Source organism: Bombina bombina, chromosome 2, assembly GCF_027579735.1.
Source record: "Bombina bombina isolate aBomBom1 chromosome 2, aBomBom1.pri, whole genome shotgun sequence".
Taxonomy (NCBI): domain Eukaryota; kingdom Metazoa; phylum Chordata; class Amphibia; order Anura; family Bombinatoridae; genus Bombina; species Bombina bombina.
The window spans coordinates 856445343-856468494 of NC_069500.1; the positions used below are offsets into that span (position 1 = coordinate 856445343).

Below are 23152 nucleotides of genomic sequence, written 5' to 3' on the forward strand. Positions count from 1 at the left end.
ATGCCATATACACGTCCCCTGATAGGGGATGGAACAGGGATTAAACTGATAGGAATAGTACTACTTAACACACCTTATAATAATGCAGAGAGAGGCAACGCAGAGAGAGGAGTCTGAAGAAGAGGAGTCAGAGGAGGAAGGTGGCTTTGAGGAGGTGGAAGACCAAACACAGCAGGCATCCCAGGGGGCTTGTTGTCACCTTTCGGGGACCCTTGGTGTTGTATGTGGCTGGGTGGAGGAAGAGACCTAAAATGACAGTGAGGACAAGGAACGGGACATGGCTAGCTTGGTATCCAACCTTGTGCAAATGGTGAGTTTGCGGTTGTGCAAATGGCCTGTTTGCGGTGCGTTAAAGGAACAGTCTAGGCCAAAATAAACTTTCATGATTCAGATAGAGCATGTAATTTTAAACAATTTTCCAATTTACTCTTATCACCAATTTTGCTTTGTTCTCTTGGTATTCTTAGTTGAAAGCTTAACCTAGGAGGTTCATATGCTAATTTCTTAGACCTTGAAGCCCACCTCTTTCAGATTGCATTTTAACAGTTTTTCACCACTAGAGGGTGTTAGTTCACGTATTTTATATAGATAACACTGTGCTCATGCACGAGAAGTTATCTGGGAGCAGGCACTGATTGGCTAGACTGCAAGTCTGTCAAAAGAACTGAAAAAAGGGGCAGTTTGCAGAGGCTTAGATACAAGATAATCACAGAGGTTAAAAGTATATTATTATAAATGTGTTAGTTATGCAAAACTGGGAAATGGGTAATAAAGGGATTATCTATCTTTTAAAACAGTAAAAATTCTGGTGTAGACTGTCCCTTTAAACGGGGAGTTTGGTCTGTCACTGTGAAGCGGACGTAACCCTTACACTACCTGATCGATACATCATCATACCTGATGTTTTAAAGCACGTTATTCCAAAAAATTTAGGAATGTTAGGTGATTTGCCCTTTATGGCTTAAAACCAGACTCTGCATCAACTATGTAATTTTCCATGGGAGTTTTGCCATGGATCCCCCTCCGGCATGCCACAATCCAGGTGTTAGTCCCCTTGAAACAACTTTTCCATCACTATTGTGGCCAGAAAGAGTCCCTGTGGGTTTTAAAATTTGCCTACCCACTGAAGTCTATGGCGGTTCGCAAACTTTTGGGGAAGTTCGCGTTCGCGAACCCAAAATTTTAGGTTCGCGACATCACTACTCTTAACCCTACTTTCTGTCTTTCCTACCTTTTTTGTCTCTTTTTCTCTGCTTGGCTATACGTAAACGGAGTGAGGAGAGGAGGTGGGATGGATTAAAAGCTCTTGTAAGGGTTCTTGACCTCCTCCTATTGGTGGGAAATATATCCTACATGTTATGGACACCCATGGACTCTCATTATTCCAAAAGAAAGAAAGTTATTGGTAAGTATAAATTATGTTTTTACTCAGATCTAAAGTATTATGAACAGGAAACACATTTGTATACCATGAGGCTTTTTCCTCATTTAAATCCTCCTTTTAATATAAAATTTTAAGCATATTCCTCAAATTCTGAAACTAGACCACACAAAAGAGAGAGTGGAAAACGAAACATTCAGAACCTGATATCATCTTCAAATCTCTCAAAAAAAACCTTAAAATATTAAGCTATATTATAGCTTAGATATCTTCTTTTGTGTTATTTAGGAGTCAAAGAATACCAGCTCTAGGTACAATAAACTGAAGTCACAAGTAGTGGATATCTCATGCTCCTTTAGGCTTCATTTTAGACCACTGCAAGCCTGAGCTGTCCTAATGTATGCAAATTAAAACTCAATTATCTTGCTTTGGAGGACTCTGATGACATTATTTCAGAGCTCTCTAGGTTACTCCATTTTGGGTATTGATAATATATGCCACCTACTTTTGACTTCTTTCCTTAAAAAAATAGATACTTTTTCCACTTGAAACAAGAGGCAAGACCTCCCTTATCAGCAGAGAGTCTTCTATCCCAGAATTTGACACTATGTTTTTTTTCCCTTCCTAATGCACACAGGGGTCCAAATAAGTCCTTATGGGAATCTCATAAGGAAATTTAGGAAAGACTACTTAATGTAGCACAGTTTTTAAATGGCAAATGTCTTGGATACTTTACTCATTACAGAATGAGTCCAGAGTCCTGATTTATTGACAATACCAATATTGCTTTGTCTACTTCAAGGTGCAAAGCAGTAGGGTAGATTCTAAATTGGCTAAGACTGCTACTTCAAAACTGGGTCTTTACTCTCATGAATTGTTATTAAAGTATTGTTTCACAGTCTATTAAATATGATGGCACTTATACCTCCCTTAGCAAGGCTCAAACATCAGTTAAATGTACTAATGCTAATAGGAGTGTTCATCAGAGATGTGAAACAGAGGAGTATATTTTCTAGCAATGTGTTTTTCCAAGCTCCCTCCAGGCAGTTTTTTTGATGACAGCAAATCCACAATCCTGCAGAGAATTAGAGCATATCACTGAAGAGGAGCTCAAACCTTAATGGACCATTAAACTCCTTTAGATTGTAATATAAAAAGTTTAATTATGCATAATAAAACTAAATTTGCAATATGCTTTTATCATTTAGTTTGACTCTTTTCATATAGTTTAAAGGAATAGGAAAGTCAAAATTAAACTTGCATGATTCAGATAGCGCATGTAATTTTAAAATACTTTTAAATTTACTTCTACTTTCAAATGTGCTTCAATCTCATGGTATCCCTGGTTGAAAAAGAATATACGCACATATCATTCACTAGTAGGAGCTAGCTGCTGATTGGTGCCTGCACACATTTGTCTCCTGTGATTGGCTAACTAGATGTGTTCAGCTAGCTGCCAGTAGTGCAATGCTGTTCCTTCAGCAAAGGATGAAAAGAAAATTAAGCAAAATTGAAAAAAGAAGTAAATTGGAAATTTTTTTAAAATTGTATGTTCTATCCAAATAACGATGCAAAATTTTGGGGTTTCCTATCCCTATCCAAAATAAACTTTCATGATCCAAATATGGCATGTAATTTTAAACAACTTTCCAGTTTACTTTTATCACTAATTTTTCTCTTGGTATTATTAGTTGAAAGCTAAACATAGGTAGGTTCATATGCTAATTTCTTAGACCTTGAAGGCCGCCTCTAATCTGAATGCATTTTGACATTTTTTCACCACTTAAGGGCATTAGTTCATGTGTGTCAAATAGATAACATTGAGCTCACACACGTAAAGTTACCTAGGAGTCAGCACTGATTGGCTAAAATGCAAGTTTATCAAAAGAACTGAAATAAGGGGCAGTTGTCAGAGGAAAAGATACAAGGTAATTACAGAGGTAAAACGTATTATTATAACCGTCTTGGTTATGCAAAACTGGGGAATAGGTAATAAAGGGATTATCTATCTTTTTAAACAACAAAAAAATATGGTGTTGACTGACACTTTAAATAAGAAAATTGTGGCTTTTGTAATTCTGAAGAGTGGAAGTGCTTACTGCACAAGCCTAACCATTTGTATATCCATCACCATTTGGTCTAAGCAGAGGTTATTACACAAACTAGAAAGCAGTGCAGGTTTTGCTGACAAAATGAAAATTGTTTAACCTACATGAATATTCTATTCCATAGGAGATATCAGAAATGGATTGTTATTACAAGGTGGGTTTTTTTCCTCTTTAACTAAACACTTCCATGTTTGAAATAATCAAATTATGTTACAGCTTCCTTCCCTCTTTTTGGTAAATATGTCTGCTATTACTAACAAATCTAACTTTTTAAAATTGTATCCATAGAGAATAATAGATAATCTTTCAAAATAAGTACATTTTATAGTTCATCTTTCTGTTGGGGATTTCTACTTTATTCTAAGGCTGTTAACACTACATTGTTTCTGTAAGCCCTACTTAACCTGAAGGTATGGCAAGAGTTTATTTTAAGTAATATATAGTGTTAATCAACAAAAAGATCACTGGAAGCCTAGCATATAATTTTGTAAAGGTAGACCAATAGATAGAGATAGATTAGAAAAAACAGAATTTATGCTTACCTGATAAATTACTTTCTCCAACGGTGTGTCCGGTCCACGGCGTCATCCATAACTTGTGGGAATATTCTCTTCCCCAACAGGAAATGGCAAAGAGCACAGCAAAAGCTGTCCATATAGTCCCTCCTAGGCTCCGCCCACCCCAGTCATTCGACCGACGGACAGGAGAAAAAACAGGAGAAACCATAAGGTGCCGTGGTGACTGTAGTTAAAGAAAGAAATTCATCAAACCTGATTAAAAAAAAACCAGGGCGGGCCGTGGACCGGACACACCGTTGGAGAAAGTAATTTATCAGGTAAGCATAAATTCTGTTTTCTCCAACATTGGTGTGTCCGGTCCACGGCGTCATCCATAACTTGTGGGAACCAATACCAAAGCTTTAGGACACGGATGAAGGGAAGGGAGCCAATCAGGTTACCTAAACAGAAGGCACCACGGCTTGCAAAACCTTTCTCCCAAAAATAGCCTCCGAAGAAGCAAAAGTATCAAATTTGTAGAATTTGGCAAAAGTGTGCAGGGAAGACCAAGTTGCTGCCTTACATATCTGATCAACAGAAGCCTCGTTCTTGAAGGCCCATGTGGAAGCCACAGCCCTAGTAGAGTGAGCTGTGATGCGTTCAGGAGGCTGCCGTCCGGCAGTCTCGTAAGCCAATCGGATGATGCTTTTTAGCCAAAAGGAAAGAGAGGTAGCAGTAGCTTTTTGACCTCTCCTCTTGCCAGAATAAACGACAAACAGAGAAGACGTTTGTCTGAAATCCTTTGTTGCTTCTAAATAGAACTTTAAAGCACGAACTACATCTAAATTGTGTAACAAACGTTCCTTCTTTGAAACTGGATTCGGACACAAAGAAGGCACAACTATTTCCTGGTTAATATTCTTGTTGGAAACAACCTTTGGAAGGAAACCAGGTTTAGTACGCAAAACAACCTTATCTGAATGGAACACCAGATAGGGTGGATTACACTGCAAAGCAGATAACTCAGAAACTCTTCTAGCAGAAGAAATAGCAACCAAAAACAGAACTTTCCAAGATAACATCTTGATATCTATGGAATGTAGAGGTTCAAACGGAACCCCTTGAAGAACTGAAAGAACTAAATTCAGACTCCAGGGAGGAGTCAAAGGTCTGTAAACAGGCTTGATCCTGACCAAAGCCTGAACAAAAGCTTGAACATCAGGCAAAGCTGCCAGTCGTTTGTGTAACAAGACAGATAAAGCAGAAATCTGTCCCTTTAGAGAACTCGCCGATAATCCCTTATCCAAACCTTCTTGTAGAAAGGAAAGGATCCTAGGAATTTTGATCTTACTCCATGAGAATCCCTTGGATTCACACCAACAGATATATCTTTTCCATATTTTATGGTAAATTTTTCTAGTTACAGGTTTTCTGGCTTGTACCAGAGTATCTATTACAGAATCCGAAAACCCCCGCTTAGATAAAATCAAGCGTTCAATTTCCAAGCCGTTAGCTGGAGAGAAACTAGATTTGGATGTTCGAATGGACCTTGTACTAGAAGATCCTGTCTCAAAGGTAGCTTCCATGGTGGAGCCGATGACATATTCACCAGGTCTGCATACCAAGTCCTGCGTGGCCACGCAGGAGCTATCAAGATCACCGAGGCCCTCTCCTGCTTGATCCTGGCTACCAGCCTGGGAATGAGAGGAAATGGTGGAAACACATAAGCTAGGTTGAAGGTCCAAGGCGCTACTAATGCATCCACTAGAGTCGCCTTGGGATCCCTGGATCTGGACCCGTAGCAAGGAACCTTGAAGTTCTGACGAGACGCCATCAGATCCATGTCTGGAATGCCCCATAATTGAGTCAACTGGGCAAATATCTCCGGGTGGAGTTCCCACTCCCCCGGATGGAATGTCTGACGACTCAGATAATCCGCCTCCCAGTTTTCCACTCCTGGGATGTGGATCGCAGATAGGTGGCAGAAGTGATCCTCCGCCCATTTTATGATTTTGGTCACTTCTCTCATCGCCAGGGAACTCCTTGTTCCCCCCTGATGGTTGATGTAAGCAACAGTCGTCATGTTGTCTGATTGGAATCTTATGAATCTGGCCTTTGCTAGTTGAGGCCAAGCCCTGAGAGTATTGAATATCGCTCTCAGTTCCAGAATGTTTATCGGGAGAAGAGACTCTACCCGAGAACATAGCCCCTGAGCTTTCAGGGAGTCCCAGACCGCGCCCCAGCCCACTAGACTGGCGTCGGTCGTGACGATGACCCACTCTGGTCTGCGGAAGCTCATTCCCTGGGACAGGTTATCCTGGGTTAGCCATCAACGGAGTGAGTCTCTGGTCTTCTGATCTACTTGAATCACTGGAGACAAGTTTGTATAGTCCCCCATTCCACTGTTTCAGCATGCACAGTTGTAATGGTCTTAGATGAATTCGCGCAAAAGGAACTATGTCCATTGCTGCAACCATCAACCCTACTACTTCCATGCACTGAGCTATGGAAGGTCGTGGAACAGAGTGAAGAACTTGACAAGCGTTTAGAAGCTTTGACTTTCTGACATCTGTCAGGAAAATCTTAATTTCTAAAGAATCTATTATTGTCCCCAAGAAAGGAACTCTTGTCGACGGAGACAGGGAACTTTTTTCTATGTTCACTTTCCATCCGTGAGATCTGAGAAAGGCCAGAACGATGTCTGTGTGAGCCTTTGCCTTTGAAAGAGACGACGCTTGTATCAGAATGTCGTCCAAGTAAGGTGCCACTGCAATGCCCCTTGGTCTTAGAACCGCTAGAAGGGACCCGAGTACCTTTGTGAAAATCCTTGGAGCAGTGGCTAGCCCGAATGGGAGGGCCACAAACTGGTAATGTTTGTCCAGAAAGGCGAACCTTAGGAACTGATGATGATCTTTGTGGATAGGAATATGTAGATACGCATCCTTTAGATCCACGGTAGTCATAAATTGACCCTCCTGGATTGTAGGTAAAATCGTTCGAATAGTTTCCATTTTGAACGATGGCACTCTGAGAAATTTGTTTAGGATCTTTAAATCCAGAATTGGTCTGAAAGTTCCCTCTTTTTGGGAACTACAAACAGATTTGAGTAAAAACCCATTCCTTGTTCCACGGTTGGAACTGGGTGTATCACTCCCATTTTTAACAGGTCTTCTACACAATGTAAGAATGCCTGTCTCTTTATTTGGTTTGAAGATAAGTGAGACATGTGGAACCTTCCCCTTGGGGGTAGTTCCTTGAATTCCAGAAGATAACCCTGAGAAACTATTTCTAGTGCCCAGGGGTCCTGAACATCTCTTGCCCAAGCCTGAGCAAAGAGAGAGAGTCTGCCCCCTACTAGATCCGGTCCCGGATCGGGGGCTACTCCTTCATGCTGTTTTGGTAGCAGCAGCAGGCTTCTTGGCCTGCTTACCCTTGTTCCAGCCTTGCATCGGTTTCCAAGCTGGTTTGGTTTGTGAAGCATTACCCTCTTGTCTAGAGGCTGCAGAGTTGGAGGACGGTCCGTTCCTGAAATTGCGAAAGGAACGAAAATTAGACTTATTCTTGGCCTTGAAAGGCCTATCTTGTGGAAGGGCGTGGCCCTTACCCCCAGTGATGTCTGAGATAATCTCTTTCAATTCTGGCCCAAAAAGGGTTTTACCCTTGAAAGGGATATTAAGCAATTTTGTCTTGGAAGATACATCCGCTGACCAAGACTTTAGCCAGAGCACTCTGCGCGCCACAATTGCAAACCCTGAATTTTTCGCCGCTAATCTTGCTAACTGCAAAGCGGCATCTAAAATAAAGGAATTAGCTAACTTAAGTGTGTGAATTCTGTCCATAACCTCCTCATACGGAGTCTCTCTACTGAGCGACTTTTCTAGTTCCTCGAACCAGAACCACGCTGCTGTAGTGAAAGGAATAATGCACGAAATAGGTTGCAGGAGGTAACCTTGCTGTACAAAAATCTTTTTAAGCAAACCCTCCAATTTTTTATCCATAGGATCTTTGAAAGCGCAATTATCCTCGATAGGAATAGTAGTGCGCTTGGCTAGTGTAGAAACAACCCCCTCGACCTTAGGGACTGTCTGCCATAAGTCCTTTCTGGGGTCAACCATAGGAAATAATTTCTTAAATAGGGAGGGGGGACAAAAGATATGCTGGGCTTCTCCCACTCCTTATTCACTATGTCCACCACCCGCTTGGGTATAGGAAAAGCGTCGGGGTGCACCGGAACCTCTAGGAACTTGTCCATCTTGCACAATTTTTCTGGAATGACCAGGTTGTCACAATCATCCAGAGTAGATAGCACCTCCTTAAGCAGTGCGCGGAGATGCTCTAATTTAAATTTAAATGTCACAACATCAGGTTCTGCCTGTTGAGAAATTCTACCTGAATCAGAAATTTCCCCATCTGACAAAACCTCCCTCATGGCCACTTCAGATTGGTGTGAGGGTATGACAGAGCAATTATCATCAGCGCCCTCCTGCTCTAAAGTGTTTAAAACAGAGCAATCGCGCTTTCTCTGAAATGCTATGGAGTTATCCATTACTGCCGTCAATTGTAGCATAGTAACAAGCATTGGCGCGCTAGAAGTACTAGGGGTCTCCTGCGTGGGCAAAACTGGTGTAGACACAGAAGGAGATGATGTAGAACTATGCCTACTCCCTTCATCTGATGAATCATCTTGGGCAACTTTATTATCTGTGGCAGTACTGTCCTTACTTTTTTTGGACTCTATGGCACAATTATCACACAATTTTGAAGGGGGAGACACATTGGCTTCCATACATACAGAACATAGTTTATCTGAAGGCACAGACATGTTAAACAGGCTTAAACTTGTAAATAAAGTACAAAAACCGTTTTAAAACAAAACCGTTACTGTCTCTTTAAATTTTAAACAGGGCACACTTTATTACTGAATATGTGAAAAACTATGAAGGAATTGTTCAAATTTAACCAAAATTTCACCACAGTGTCTTAAAGCATTCAAAGCATTGCACCCCAAATTTCAGACCTTTAACCCTTAAAATGAGGAAACCGGAGCCGGTTACAGTTTTAACCCCTCTACAGTCCCAGCTACAGCCTTTGCTGCGACTTTACCAAACCCAGGGGGGTATACGATACCAAATGAAGCCTTCTAGGAACCTTTTCAACTACTTTCAGACCCACACACATGTAGCTGCATGTCCTGCTCTCAAAAGTAACTGTGCAGTAATGGTGCGAAAATGAGGCTCTGCCTACTACAGAGAAGGCCCTTCCTGACTGGGAAGGTGTCTAAACCAGTGCCTGACGTAAAAAAACGTTCCCCAAAGTTTATAAAGTGTGAATTTCAACATAAAGCTGTATAAAATGCCCAAATAAAGCAATCGATCTAGCTCATAAAAGTGTCTACCAGTTTTATAGCCCATATTAAGCCCTTTATTCTGTTTGAGACTAAGAAAATGGCTTACCGGTCCCCATGAGGGGAAATGACAGCCTTCCAGCATTACACAGTCTTGTTAGAAATATGGCTAGTCATACCTTAAGCAGAAAAGTCTGCCAACTGTTTCCCCCAACTGAAGTTATCTCATCTCAACAGTCCTATGTGGAAACAGCAAACGATTTTAGTTACTGCTGCTAAAATCATATTCCTCTCACAAACAGAACTCTTCATCTTTTTCTGTTTCAGAGTAAATAGTACATACCAGCACTATTTTAAAATAAACTCTTGATAGTAGAATAAAAAACTACAACTAATCACCACATACTCTTCACCATCTCCGTGGAGATGCTGCTTGTTCAGCGGCAAAGAGAATGACTGGGGTGGGCAGAGCCTAGGAGGGACTATATGGACAGCTTTTGCTGTGCTCTTTGCCATTTCCTGTTGGGGAAGAGAATATTCCCACAAGTTATGGATGACGCCGTGGACCGGACACACCAATGTTGGAGAAAGATTATCTTTAACCTGAACAATTATTAGGAGATGTTGAAATATCACATTGCTGTTACATAAACCAAGAAAATACTAGGAAAGTGAAGAAACTTGAATATGTAATAATAGTACTATATAATATATTGATGAAGAGTACTTGGGACAGGAAAAATTTACCTTTTTTGTTACTTTCTTAGCTACAAATCCATAGAAACTTCTTCATGCTGTAGATTAATAAATTCACCATATCTGAAATAGAGAAATAAACAAAAATGAATTAAGTTAGTTTTCATCTTGCCATCAATGTGCTAAAATCGGATTAGAGACAAATGAACATTCCAAAAACTAGTCTTCTGTAAACAGTTTTAATATTTTAATATATATATTTTATAATATGTTAAAAATATTTAAGTTAATCCATTTAAGGAACATTAAACAACTTCAAATTATATTATAAAATGTTTAAATTTGTGTAGTAAAAATGGCACTATACTTTTATTATATATTCTGTTCCTTTTTATTGTAATTTAACACTGAAAATCGTCTGCTTTTAAATTGGTCTAGGAGGCTACCAAGAGGCCTACAGCAACATTAAAGGAGCTGCAGGAATATCTGGCAAGTACTGGCTGTGTGGTACATGTGACAACAATCTCCCGTATTCTTCATATGTTTGGGCTTTGGGGTAGACGGCAACACGGAAGCCTTTTCTTACGAAGAAAAACATTCCAAGATTTAAGCCATAAAGCTCTTCTAGCTAAAATAGCTTAAGACATATACCTGACATCAACCCTAATGATATCAAAGATGGCATCACAAATAAAATTATTAGCATGTTGAAGAAGATTAACAATGCTATGAGTATTATGATCTGCTACTTGTTGTGCTAAAGCTTCCAACCAGAAAGTTGAAGCTGCAGCAACATCCGCCAAAGATATAGCAGGTCTAAGAAGATTACCTGAACATAAGTAAGCTTTTCTTAGAAAGGATTCAATTTTCCTATCTAAAAGATCCTTAAAGGAAGTACTATCTGCTGTAGGAATAGTAGTACGTTTAGCAAGAGTAGAGATAGCCCCATCAACCTTAGGGATTTTGTCCCAAAACTCTAATCTGTCAGATGGCACAGGATATAATTGCTTAAAACGTTTAGAAGGAGTAAATGCATTACCCAAATTATTCCATTCCCTGGAAATTACTTCAGAAATAGCATCAGGGACAGGAAAACCTCTGGAATAACTACAGGAGGTTTAAAAAACGTATTCAAACGTTTAGATTTAGTATCAAGAGGACTAGATTCCTCTATTTCTAATGCAATTAAGACTTCTTTAAGCAAAGAATGAATAAATTCCATTTTAAATAAATATGAAGATTTATCAGTATCAACCTCTGAAACAGAATCCTCTGAACCAGAAGAATCATTATCAGAATGATGATGTTCATTTAAAAATTCATCTGAAAAATGAGAAGTTTTAAAAGACCTTTTAAGTTTACTAGAAGGAGGAATAACAGACATAGCCTTCTTAATAGATTTGGAAACAAAATCTCTTATGTTAACAGGAACACCCTGAATATTAGATGTTGATGGAACAGCAACGGGTAATGGAACATTACTAAAGGAAATATTATCTGCATTAACAAGTTTGTCATGACATTCATTACAAACAACAGCCGGAGGAACAGTTACCACAAGTTTACAACAAATACACTTAACTTTGGTAGATCCAGCATCAGGCAGCAATTTTCCAGAAGTATCTTCTGATTCAGGGTCAATCTGAGACATCTTGCAATATGTAATAGAAAAAACAACATATAAAGCAAAATTGATCAAATTCCTTAAAAGACAGTTTCAGGAATGGGAAAAAAAAATGCCAATGAACAAGCTTCTAGCAACCAGAAGCAAATAAACAATGAGACTTAAATAATGTGGAGACAATAATGATGCCCATATTTGTTAGCGCCAAAAAAGACGCCCACATTATTTGGCGCCTAAATGCTTTAAGCGCCAAAACAAGTATGACGCCGGAAATCACAAAGAAAATTTTGCGCCAAAAAAGTCTGTGCCAAGAATGACGCAATAAAATGAAGCATTTTCAGCCCCCGCGAGCCTAACAGCCCACAGGAAAAAAAGTCAAATTTTAAGGTAAGAAAAATTGATTATTCAAATGCATTATCCCAAATAATGAAACTGACTGTCTGAAATAAGGAATGTTGAACATCCTGAATCAAGGAAAATAAATGTTTAAACACATATTTAGAACTTTATATAAAAGTGCCCAACCATAGCTTAGAGTGTCACAAAAATAAGACTTACTTACCCCAGGACACTCATCTATATGTAGTAGAAAGCCAAACCAGTACTGAAACGAGAATCAGTAGAGGTAATGGTATAAGAGTATATCGTCGATCTGAAAAGGGAGGTAAGAGATGAATCTCTACGACCGATAACAGAGAACCTATGAAATAGACCCCGTAGAAGGAGATCATTGAATTCAAATAGGCAATACTCTCTTCACATCCCTCTGACATTCACTGCACACTGAGAGGAAAACCGGGCTCCAGCCTGCTGCGAAGCGCATATCAACGAAGAATCTAGCACAAACTTACTTCACCACCTCCATAGGAGGCAAAGTTTGTAAAACTGATTTGTGGGTGTGGTGAGGGGTGTATTTATAGGCATTTTGAGGTTTGGGAAACTTTGCCCCTCCTGGTAGGAATGTATATCCCATACGTCACTAGCGCATGGACTCTTGCTAATTACATGAAAGAAACAATTTTTTGCCTATTTTCCGGTAAGGCATTATATTACTAGTTTAGATTGGAGGGAGAACACTACTTATTATAAGTCACTACCCTATGGGACTACATTCTATCTCAGCAGTGTACAAATTGTTATTAGAACAAGCTGCAGTTCCTATTCTGATGCGTTTATATAGAAAATGGTCTGTTGATTTTGAAAATTTAGAGCTGGAAGTATTTAGAAAGAGAATCTCACATGAGGCTTATGAATAGATTATACCCGACGCCAAGGGCAATTGCTAAATGGTCTAGGGGGGAGGAGAAAGTATGCCCTAAGTGTAGAGCTCCTGCAGGGGACCTAATACATGTATTTTGGTCCTGTCCAAGACTCCAGAAGTTTTGGCATCAAGTTGTATTTTGGTTAAATAAGTTCTTAGTAACTAAATTAAATTTAAATGACTCCCATATTTTCTTTCTGGTTACAAAGAGCTCAGTGCAGAATAAATCCCTAAGCAATACAGCTAATCCTTATAGCCAGACAACTGATTTTAGGAAATGGAAACATAGAAGGCCACCGGGTTTAGCTAACTTTATTCAGAATATGCTATATCAAATAACTATTGATCAATATGATCCACTTATTTATATGGAAGGGAAAATGAGAGCTTTTCTTACAAAATGGTAAAAGGTGATTATGTCACTTTCTTTATCTACTCAAGAACAGATCCTTTCACCCTTTCGTTCCTCTCCCCTCTTTTTATTGCTTATCCAATCAGATTCTTATCCTCTACATTGGAGACAAATAGTATATTAAAAGTATGTTTTTGTTGTTTTGGTTTTGGTTGTTGTTTGTCTGTCTTGTTCTACCCAAAAAATATTTTAATAGTGTATACGTATAAATTACAGGTATTGGCTCTTTACAGAAATTCATTTTAAATGACCTTTTATGTATTCCTTGCTGATAAATGGATAATCAAGGAATTATTTGATTAGTTTCTATTTGTATTTTTTTGAATCTGTATCAGACTTGCTTGATTCCTGCTTACCTGTATAATGATGTGCACAAGCTTTGCCTACATCTGTTTTTGTTGTGAATGACACCCTGCGCTGTGTGCGGAAAAAAAAAGCATATTTTTTTTCGCTCCTTTATGCTGTTGGAATTTCAATAAAAAATATATGAAAAAAAAAAAAAGACAATGGAATAGCTGAAAATGTTAGCTCATGGATAAATAACTGGATAAAAGACAGGGAGCAATGAGTAGTAGTAATTCAAGAATATGATTGCTTGTGTTATAGGGTTCACCTTTATAATGGGATTAATTTAAAATCAACTGGATCTTTTATTCTAAATATATTAAGATTTGCAGAGGTTGAACTCGATGGACTTCAGTCTTTTTTCAACTTCATCTACTATGTTACCACATTTATCAATTATATTATGCAATTGTATATATTTTTAATAAATATTGTTAAAGTGCTATTGAATACAGTGAGATTTTCAAACAATCTCTGTTATTTTGTTACTATTAATATTATATACCAATAAAAGGAATACAGTTAATATTATTTATGACATTTTCTTCTCATTGTACACTAGATTTTTCTTTGCATCAATGTTTTGTAGATAAACCATTTATATAGCCCATTTGGGAGTGTTTTTTTTTTTTAAATGTATAGTTTTGCTTAGTTGCAGAAGAGGACTATGATGTTATCAGTATAACTGAAACTTGGTGGGATGATTCACATGACTGGGCAGTTAACTTAGAGGGGTATACATTATTTAGGAGGGACAGGAATAATAAAAGGGGTGGAGGAATCTGCATGTATATTAAACCTAACCTTAAACCTACAATAAGGGAAGATATTTATGATACAAGTGACAATGTAGAGACCCTGTGGGTTGAAATAAAGAGTGGGGGGAAAAATCCTAAAAAAATATTACTAGGAACATGCTACAAGCCTCCCAACATTAGTGACCCGGAGGAAACTCAACTACTTATCCAAATAGGTAAGGCTGCTAATAACAGTGCTGTAATTATGGGAGATTTTAACTACCCTGATATAAACTGGGCCAATGAAACTAGTAATTCAGCTAAGGGGGATAGATTTTTAAATGTTCTCAGGGATAACTTCTTGTCACAATTAATAGAGGAGCCAACTAGGAGTAAAGCTATATTGGATTTAGTGCTATCAAACAATACAGATATAATATCAAACATAGAAGTTAAAGAACATTTGGGTAACAGTGATCATAACATGGTCACATTTGAAATCTATTTTCAAATGCAGTGTTTTAAAGGCTTAACTAAGACTTTTAATTTCAAGAAAGCAAAATTCAACGATTTAAGGAAATCATTAAATAATATAAATTGGGACAATGTATTTTCTAATAAAAATACAGAGAATAAATGGATAATATTTAAAAATGTGTTAAATAAATATACATATCAACACATACCATATGGTTATAAAAGTAAAAATAAAAAAACAAAGCCATTATGGCTAAATAAAAATGTGTTAAGAGAAATTAGGAAAAAACGTAGGGCATTTAAATTATTAAAAGAAAATAGTACAGACTCAGCATACAATATTTATAAGGAATGTAACAAAGCATGCAAAAAAGCAATCAAATTAGCCAAAATTGAAAATGAAAAATTAATTGCTAAGGATTCTAAGTCTAACCCTAAAAGGTTCTTTAAGTACATAAATAGCAAAAAATCTAAGAAGGATAATATAGGTACATTAAAATGTGTGGAGGGTAGCATGATAAATAATGACAGGGAGAAGGCTGAGGTACTAAACCAGTTTTTTTCTTCAGTATACACAAGAGAAGAACCATTGAATGATACTTTTGAACATAATAGAACATGCCAGTCCATACCACTAACTGGGTTTTGTATAGAGGATATCAGGAAAAAACTGGAAAATATTAAGGTAAATAAAACTCCAGGCCCAGATGGAATACACCCAAGGGTGTTGAGGGAACTTAGCACTGTTATAGACAAACCTTTACTCTTAATTTTTCAAGACTCATTATCCTCAGGCATGGTACCCCAGGATTGGCGTAAAGCTGATGTGGTGCCACTCTTCAAAAAGGGAAGCAGGGATGATCCAGGAAGCTATAGACCAGTTAGTCTGACATCAATAGTGGGGAAGATATTTGAAGGGATTATAAGGGATTATATTGATGAGCATATTCGTGTAAACAAGATTATGAGTTCTTTCTAATCAGCATGGCTTTAGGAGAAATAGATCATGTCAAACTAATCTGATTAGATTCTACGAGGAAGTAAGTCAAAATATAAAGGGGAATCAGTGGATGTGATATACTTAGATTTTGCAAAGGCATTTGATACAGTGCCACATGAGAGATTAATGCACAAAATTAAGGGACTGGGAATAGCTGAAAATGTTAGCTCATGGATAAATAACTGGATAAAAGATAGGGAGCAACGAGTAGTAGTAAATGGATCATACTCAGATTGGACAAAGGTAATCAGTGGCGTCCCCCAGGGATCAGTACTGGGCCCTGTTCTTTTTAATATTTTTATAAATGACTTGGAGCAAGGATTAAATAGCGACATCTCTATTTTTGCAGATGATACTAAGTTAAGTAAGGTCATAAGGTCAGAGCAGGACGAACTGTCTTTACAAAGGGATTTGCTAAAATTAGAACTATGGGCAAGTGAATGGAAAATGAGATTTAATACGGAAAAATGCAAGGTTCTACATTTTGGAAGTAAAAATAAGCAGGCTACGTATTTTTTAAATGGGACAAGACTTAGCCAAACACAGGAGGAAAGGGATTTGGGAGTAGTAATAGATAACAAGCTAAAGATGGGTGCACAATGCAGGGCAGCGGCTTCAAAGGCTAATAAGATACTAGCATGTATTAAAAGAGGTATTGATTCAAGGGAGGAAAGCATAATTCTGTCATTATATAAAGCCCTGGTAAGACCTCACCTTGAGTTTGGAGTGCAGTTCTGGGGACCAATTGCTAAAAAAGATATTGTAGAACTAGAAAAAGTTCAGAGAAGGGCCACAAAGCTAATAAGGGGATTGGAGAAATTAACCTATGAGGAGAGGCTAGCCAAACTGGGTCTGTTTTCTTTAGAAAAAAGGCGCTTGAGAGGTGACATGATTACTTTATATAAATATATTCAAGGCCCATATACAGAGATGGCAGAAGCTCTGTTTATTCCAAGAAAATTGTTTCTGACAAGAGGTCATAATTTAAGGTTGGAGGAAAGGAGATTTAATCTCCTGCAACGGAAACGTTTTTTCACTGTGAGAGCAATAAAATTGTGGAACTCATTACCAAAGGAGGTAGTGAATGCCAATACCATAGATACATTTAAAAATAGTCTGGATAAGTTTCTGTATACTAACAAAATTCATGGATATGATTGCTAGTATTAAATGGGTCACATTTTAATGGGGTTATTTAAGCTTAACTGGAGCTTTTTGTAAGTATTTTAGATTTGTATAGGTTGAACTCGATGGACTTCAGTCTTTTTTTCAACCTTATCTACTATGTTACTATGTATGTATCTTATTTTATATCAGCACTACAACAAAAATATTGAAGGTATTCAGTAACAAAAAAAGTATACAAATATTGACAGCATGGATTAACTATTCAAATTTAGCTTGTGGTTCTAATAACCATGATATGAAAAAAATATACGTAGACATAATAGCTCTGCAATTCTCACTCATTGATATATACAATAATATTAAACAAAACAGCTTGAGAAAAAAAAAAAAGGGTGAATCGTTTCTCCTCCCCGTCTCCCCCTCCCTCTTCCCACCAAAGCCGTCATTACATCACCAACTATCCAATAAGACTATTTCAGAGTTTCTAAATGGAAAGAACATATGATCAATTTCGGTAGGTGGAAATATCTTAATGAATTTAGCCCATTTTCTGAAGAAAGCTATTATTTCTCGCTCTGAGTTCAGATTTGTGACTAATTGTTCAATTAGAAATTGTTTTTTGAGATAGTTCCTTACTTCTACAATTGAGGGAATAATGATCCAATTGTCCAATTTACCCCAAGACCAGCTCCAGCTAAATTTACTGACTAATTGTGTAGCATAATGTCTGGCTTGGAGATATGCAAAGAAATCCTCGTTATTAAGATTGAACTCCTGTTTCAGTTCTTCAAAGGATTTAATGTTTCCTGTATCTGGCTTGAAGAGTTGTGATACCAATTTCAACCCTTGACTGTGCCAGTGTTGTAATAGAGCAGACTGTGTTCCTTCCCGGAATTCGGGGTTTCCCAGAAAGGTTTGAAATCTTGGTATATTAGTATCTACTTCAGCACGTGCTCCAATCTTCCCCCAGGCTAAGATTATTGTGTGTATATAGTTTTAAGACTTTTCACTTGTTTGGGTATTACATTTAATGGGAGATGAAGCAGAGATGTGGGGAACATTGGATATATCATACTAGTTTCAAGATCATAATCTGAGAAATTATTTGACTCCGTGATCCAATCTGCTGCAATGCGTCCTAGAATAGCTAAATTGTAAAGATATACAGGGAGTGCAGAATTATTAGGCAAGTTGTATTTTTGAGGATTAATTTTATTATTGAACAACAACCATGTTCTCAATGAACCCAAAAAACTCATTAATATCAAAGCTGAATAGTTTTGGAAGTAGTTTTTAGTTTGTTTTTAGTTATAGCTATTTTAGGGGGATATCTGTGTGTGCAGGTGACTATTACTGTGCATAATTATTAGGCAACTTAACAAAAAACAAATATATACCCATTTCAATTATTTATTTTTACCAGTGAAACCAATATAACATCTCAACATTCACAAATATACATTTCTGACATTCAAAAACAAAACAAAAACAAATCAGTGACCAATATAGCCACCTTTCTTTGCAAGGACACTCAAAAGCCTGCCATCCATGGATTTTGTCAGTGTTTTGATCTGTTCACCATCAACATTGCGTGCAACAGCAACCACAGCCTCCCAGACACTGTTCAGAGAGGTGTACTGTTTTCCCTCCTTGTAAATCTCACATTTGATGATGGACCACAGGTTCTCAATGGGGTTCAGATCAGGTGAACAAGGAGGCCATGTCATTAGATTTTCTTCTTTTATACCCTTTCTTGCCAGCCACGCTGTGGAGTACTTGGACGCATGTGATGGAGCATTGTCCTGCATGAAAATCATGTTTTCTTGAAGGATGCAGACTTCTTCCTGTACCACTGCTTGAAGAAGGTGTCTTCCAGAAACTGGCAGTAGGACTGGGAGTTGAGCTTGACTCCATCCTCAACCCGAAAAGGCCCCACAAGCTCATCTTTGATGATACCAGCCCAAACCAGTACTCCACCTCCACCTTGCTGGCGTCTGAGTCGGACTGGAGCTCTCTGCCCTTTACCAATCCAGCCACGGGCCCATCCATCTGGCCCATCAAGACTCACTCTCATTTCATCAGTCCATAAAACCTTAGAAAAATCAGTCTTGAGATATTTCTTGGCCCAGTCTTGACGTTTCAGCTTGTGTGTCTTGTTCAGTGGTGGTCGTCTTTCAGCCTTTCTTACCTTGGCCATGTCTCTGAGTATTGCACACCTTGTGCTTTTGGGCACTCCAGTGATGTTGCAGCTCTGAAATATGGCCAAACTGGTGGCAAGTGTCATCTTGGCAGCTGCACGCTTGACTTTTCTCAGTTCATGGGCAGTTATTTTGCGCCTTGGTTTTTCCACACGCTTCTTGCGACCCTGTTGACTATTTTGAATGAAACGCTTGATTGTTCGATGATCACGCTTCAGAAGCTTTGCAATTTTAAGAGTGCTGCATCCCTCTGCAAGATATCTCACTATTTTTGACTTTTCTGAGCCTGTCAAGTCCTTCTTTTGACCCATTTTGCCAAAGGAAAGGAAGTTGCCTAATAATTATGCACACCTGATATAGGGTGTTGATGTCATTAGACCACACCCCTTCTCATTACAGAGATGCACATCACCTAATATGCTTAATTGGTAGTAGGCTTTCGAGACTATACAGCTTGGAGTAAGACAACATGCATAAAGAGGATGATGTGATCAAAATACTCATTTGCCTAATAATTCTGCACTCCCTGTATATATCAGGCAATGCTAATCCGGCCATTTGCTTAGGTAAATTTAACCTCTGCAAAGATATTCTAGGTTTTTTTGAATACCAAATAAAATAATGGAGTGCGGTATTAAATTTTTTAATGTCATACGTTTTCAATATAATAGGGAGATTTTGAAATATATAACAGATCTTCGGAAGTATCACCATTTTGAACAAGGTGATTCGTCCAGACAGTGAAAGGGGCATATTCTGCCAATTTCTCATAAGTGAGATAGCTTGTGAAAGAATTGGAGAGATATTTAGGGAATACCAATCTTGAGGGTCAGCGGATACCATGATCCCTAAATATCTAAAATATTTAGAAACAATCTTAAAGGGATTATCTATAAAGGAATTTTCTTTTATTCTTAGCCATAATAATTCTGATTTAGTTTTGTTCATTCTGTATCCTGAACATAGACCGTACAAATCAATTATATCTAGGAGCTTTGGGATGTTTGTGGAGGTATTAGAGATATATAACAATAAATCGTCTGCATATAATGTCACCTTAACCTCCTTTTTGAGGATTCTAATACCTTCAATTTGTTGTCTTATTTTGATGGCTAGAGTTTCGATTGCTAGATTGAACAATAGCGGCGAGAGCGGGCAACCATGCCGTTTTCCTTTGTCTAATCTTATTTTCTTCGACACCAGCCCATGTATGACTATACTGGTAGATGAGTGTGAGCAAATATTTTTAATTAAGTTAAGGAAGTTATTCCTCAGCCCGAAGCAATCTAATGTATCAAGTAACTATTCATGGCTAACCCTATCGAACGCTTTCTCCGCGTCAATTGCTAATATTGCCGCGTCCGTATAGTTTATGGTCAGCCTATCCTCTGAGTTCTTAAAATAGTCGATGACCATAAGGAGTTGTCTAATTTTAGCGGCTGAGCTGCGTTTGAGTAAAAACCCCACCTGGTCTCTATGAATGATCTCAGATAACCCTTTTTGCAATCTCTTAGCTAAGATGGAGGTAAATATCTGATAGTCCGAGTTTAATAATGCAATCGGTTTATACGATTCCCTATTATGTGGATTTTTTCCTGGTTTGAGAATGAGGATGGTGTGGGATTCTACAAAACAAGGAGAAATTTGAGCATTTTCCCTAAAATAAAAAATAAAGAGTTTAGTCAGGTGAGGAGTAATCATAGATTCTAGATTCTTGTAAAATTAATTCGGTATTTCATCTGGGCCTGGAGCTCTCTCATATTTTAGCGCTTGAATTGTTTGTGAAACTTCTAACTCGGTAATTGGGGCATTTAGGGTAGCATTAAGTTCAGCGTTACATCTTGTAATGGGTAGATTTTCCCAGAATCTATCCTGTGCTCCCGCCTCAATCGAGGAAGGCGAATAGATTTATAGTACTGAAAAAAAGGATTCTGAGATTTCCTCAGTTGTGGTAAGCAGATTCTTCTCAACCTCTAAAGATTTGATTGTATTAGATTGTCTAGAGTTTTTCACCAATTTAGATAATAATTTACCTGATTTGTTGCCGTATTTGTAAAGTCTAGATTGGTATTTTAATTCTGCTTGTACTGTATGAGTGGTTATAAAGGTATCTTGTTCCTGTTTTGCTTTGATGTATCTTCTCCAATTTTCCTCACTGGGGAAACAAAGGCATTAGCTACCATAGCTGTCGTCATCTGTTTCTCCTTTACTTGAGTCACGCTTAATTTTTGCAGTGTAAGCAATAATGTCTCCCCTTAGAACAGCTTTCGCTGTCTCCCATATGATCGATGGACTAGGTACTGAGCCCTCAATAATTTAAAGAATTCTTCCATCTTATTTTTGAGCCAATTTTTATATTTTAAGTTTTTACTAAGATATTTTTGGTAAAAAAAAGCGTGCCCCTTTTGGACGATGAATCTGAGTTGGAATATCCAACATTATAGGGGCATGGTCTGAAATACAGATTTCTGAGATTGCCGCCTTAGCCCCAGTATGATATAAACTGTCATTTATTAAAATGAGATTAATTCTTGATAGAGATTTGGAAGCTTTTGAGTAGCAGGTATAATTCCTGCTATCCGGGTTCTGAGCCCTCCACACTTCTCTAACTGCAAGATTTAGGGAGATAGTATTGAAGAGCTTTTTAGAGACTAAAAAAGGAAATTTATGCTTACCTGATAAATTGATTTCTTCTACGATGCGACAAGTCCACGGATTCATCCCTACTTGTGGGATATTATCCTCCTGCTAAAAGGAAGTGGCAAAGAGCACCACAGCAGAGCTGTCTACATAGCTCCTCCCTTGACTCCACCCCCCAGTCATTTGACCAAAGGTATAGGAAGAGAAAGGAAAAGCTAAAAGGTGCAGAGGTGACTGAAGTTTAAAAAAAAAACATAATTTATGCTTACCTGATAAATTCCTTTCTCCTGTAGTGTAGTCAGTCCACGGGTCATCCATTACTTATGGAATATATCTCTTCCTAAAAGGAAACTGCAAGAGAATTACCCAGCAGAGCTGCTATATAGCTCCTCCCCTCACATATCATATTCAGTCATTCGACCAAAGCAGACGAGAAAGGAGGAACCATAGGGTACAGTGGTGACTGGAGTTTAATTAAAATTTAGACCTGCCGTAAAAACAGGGCGGGCCGTGGACTGACTACACTACAGGAGAAAGGAATTTATCAGGTAAGCATAAATTATGTTTTCTCCTGTTAAGTGTAGTCAGTCCACGGGTCATCCATTACTTATGGAATACCAATACCAAAGCTAAAGTACACGGATGAAGGGAGGGACAAGGCAGGAACATTAAACAGAAGGAACCACTGCCTGAAGTACCTTTCTCCCAAAAATAGCCTCCGAGGAAGCAAAAGTGTCAAATTTGTAAAATTTTGAAAAAGTGTGAAGCGAAGACCAAGTCGCAGCCTTGCAAATCTGTTCAACAGAGGCCTCATTTTTAAAGGCCCAGGTGGAAGCCACAGCTCTAGTAGAATGAGCTGTAATCCTTTCAGGAGGCTGCTGTCCAGCAGTCTCATAGGCTAAGCGTATTATGCTACGAAGCCAAAAGGAGAGAGAGATAGCCGAAGCCTTTTGACCTCTTCTCTGTCCAGAGTAAACGACAAACAGGGAAGAAGTTTGACGAAAATCTTTAGTTGCCTGCAAATAGAATTTCAGGGCACGGACTACGTCCAGATTATGCAAAAGTCGTTCCTTCTTTGAAGAAGGATTAGGACACAGAGATGGAACAACAATCTCTTGATTGATATTCCTGTTAGTAACTACCTTAGGTAAGAACCCAGGTTTAGTACGCAGGACTACCTTGTCTGAATGAAAAATCAGATAAGGAGAATCACAATGTAAGGCAGATAACTCAGAGACTCTTCGAGCCGAGGAAATAGCCATCAAAAACAGAACTTTCCAAGATAACAGCTTGATATCAATGGA

General features: G+C 38.2%; 1 protein-coding gene across 1 annotated transcript in view; it reads right to left on the reverse strand.

The window, feature by feature from the left end:
* ADGRL3 (adhesion G protein-coupled receptor L3) overlaps nucleotides 1–23152 on the reverse strand; it is a 1741359-nt gene that overhangs the window by 1630377 nt on the left and 87830 nt on the right. The window contains exon 2 of the mRNA XM_053703187.1: nucleotides 10078–10149. The gene's annotated coding sequence lies outside the window, so the exon portion shown is untranslated. The remainder of the gene's footprint in view (nucleotides 1–10077; nucleotides 10150–23152) is intronic.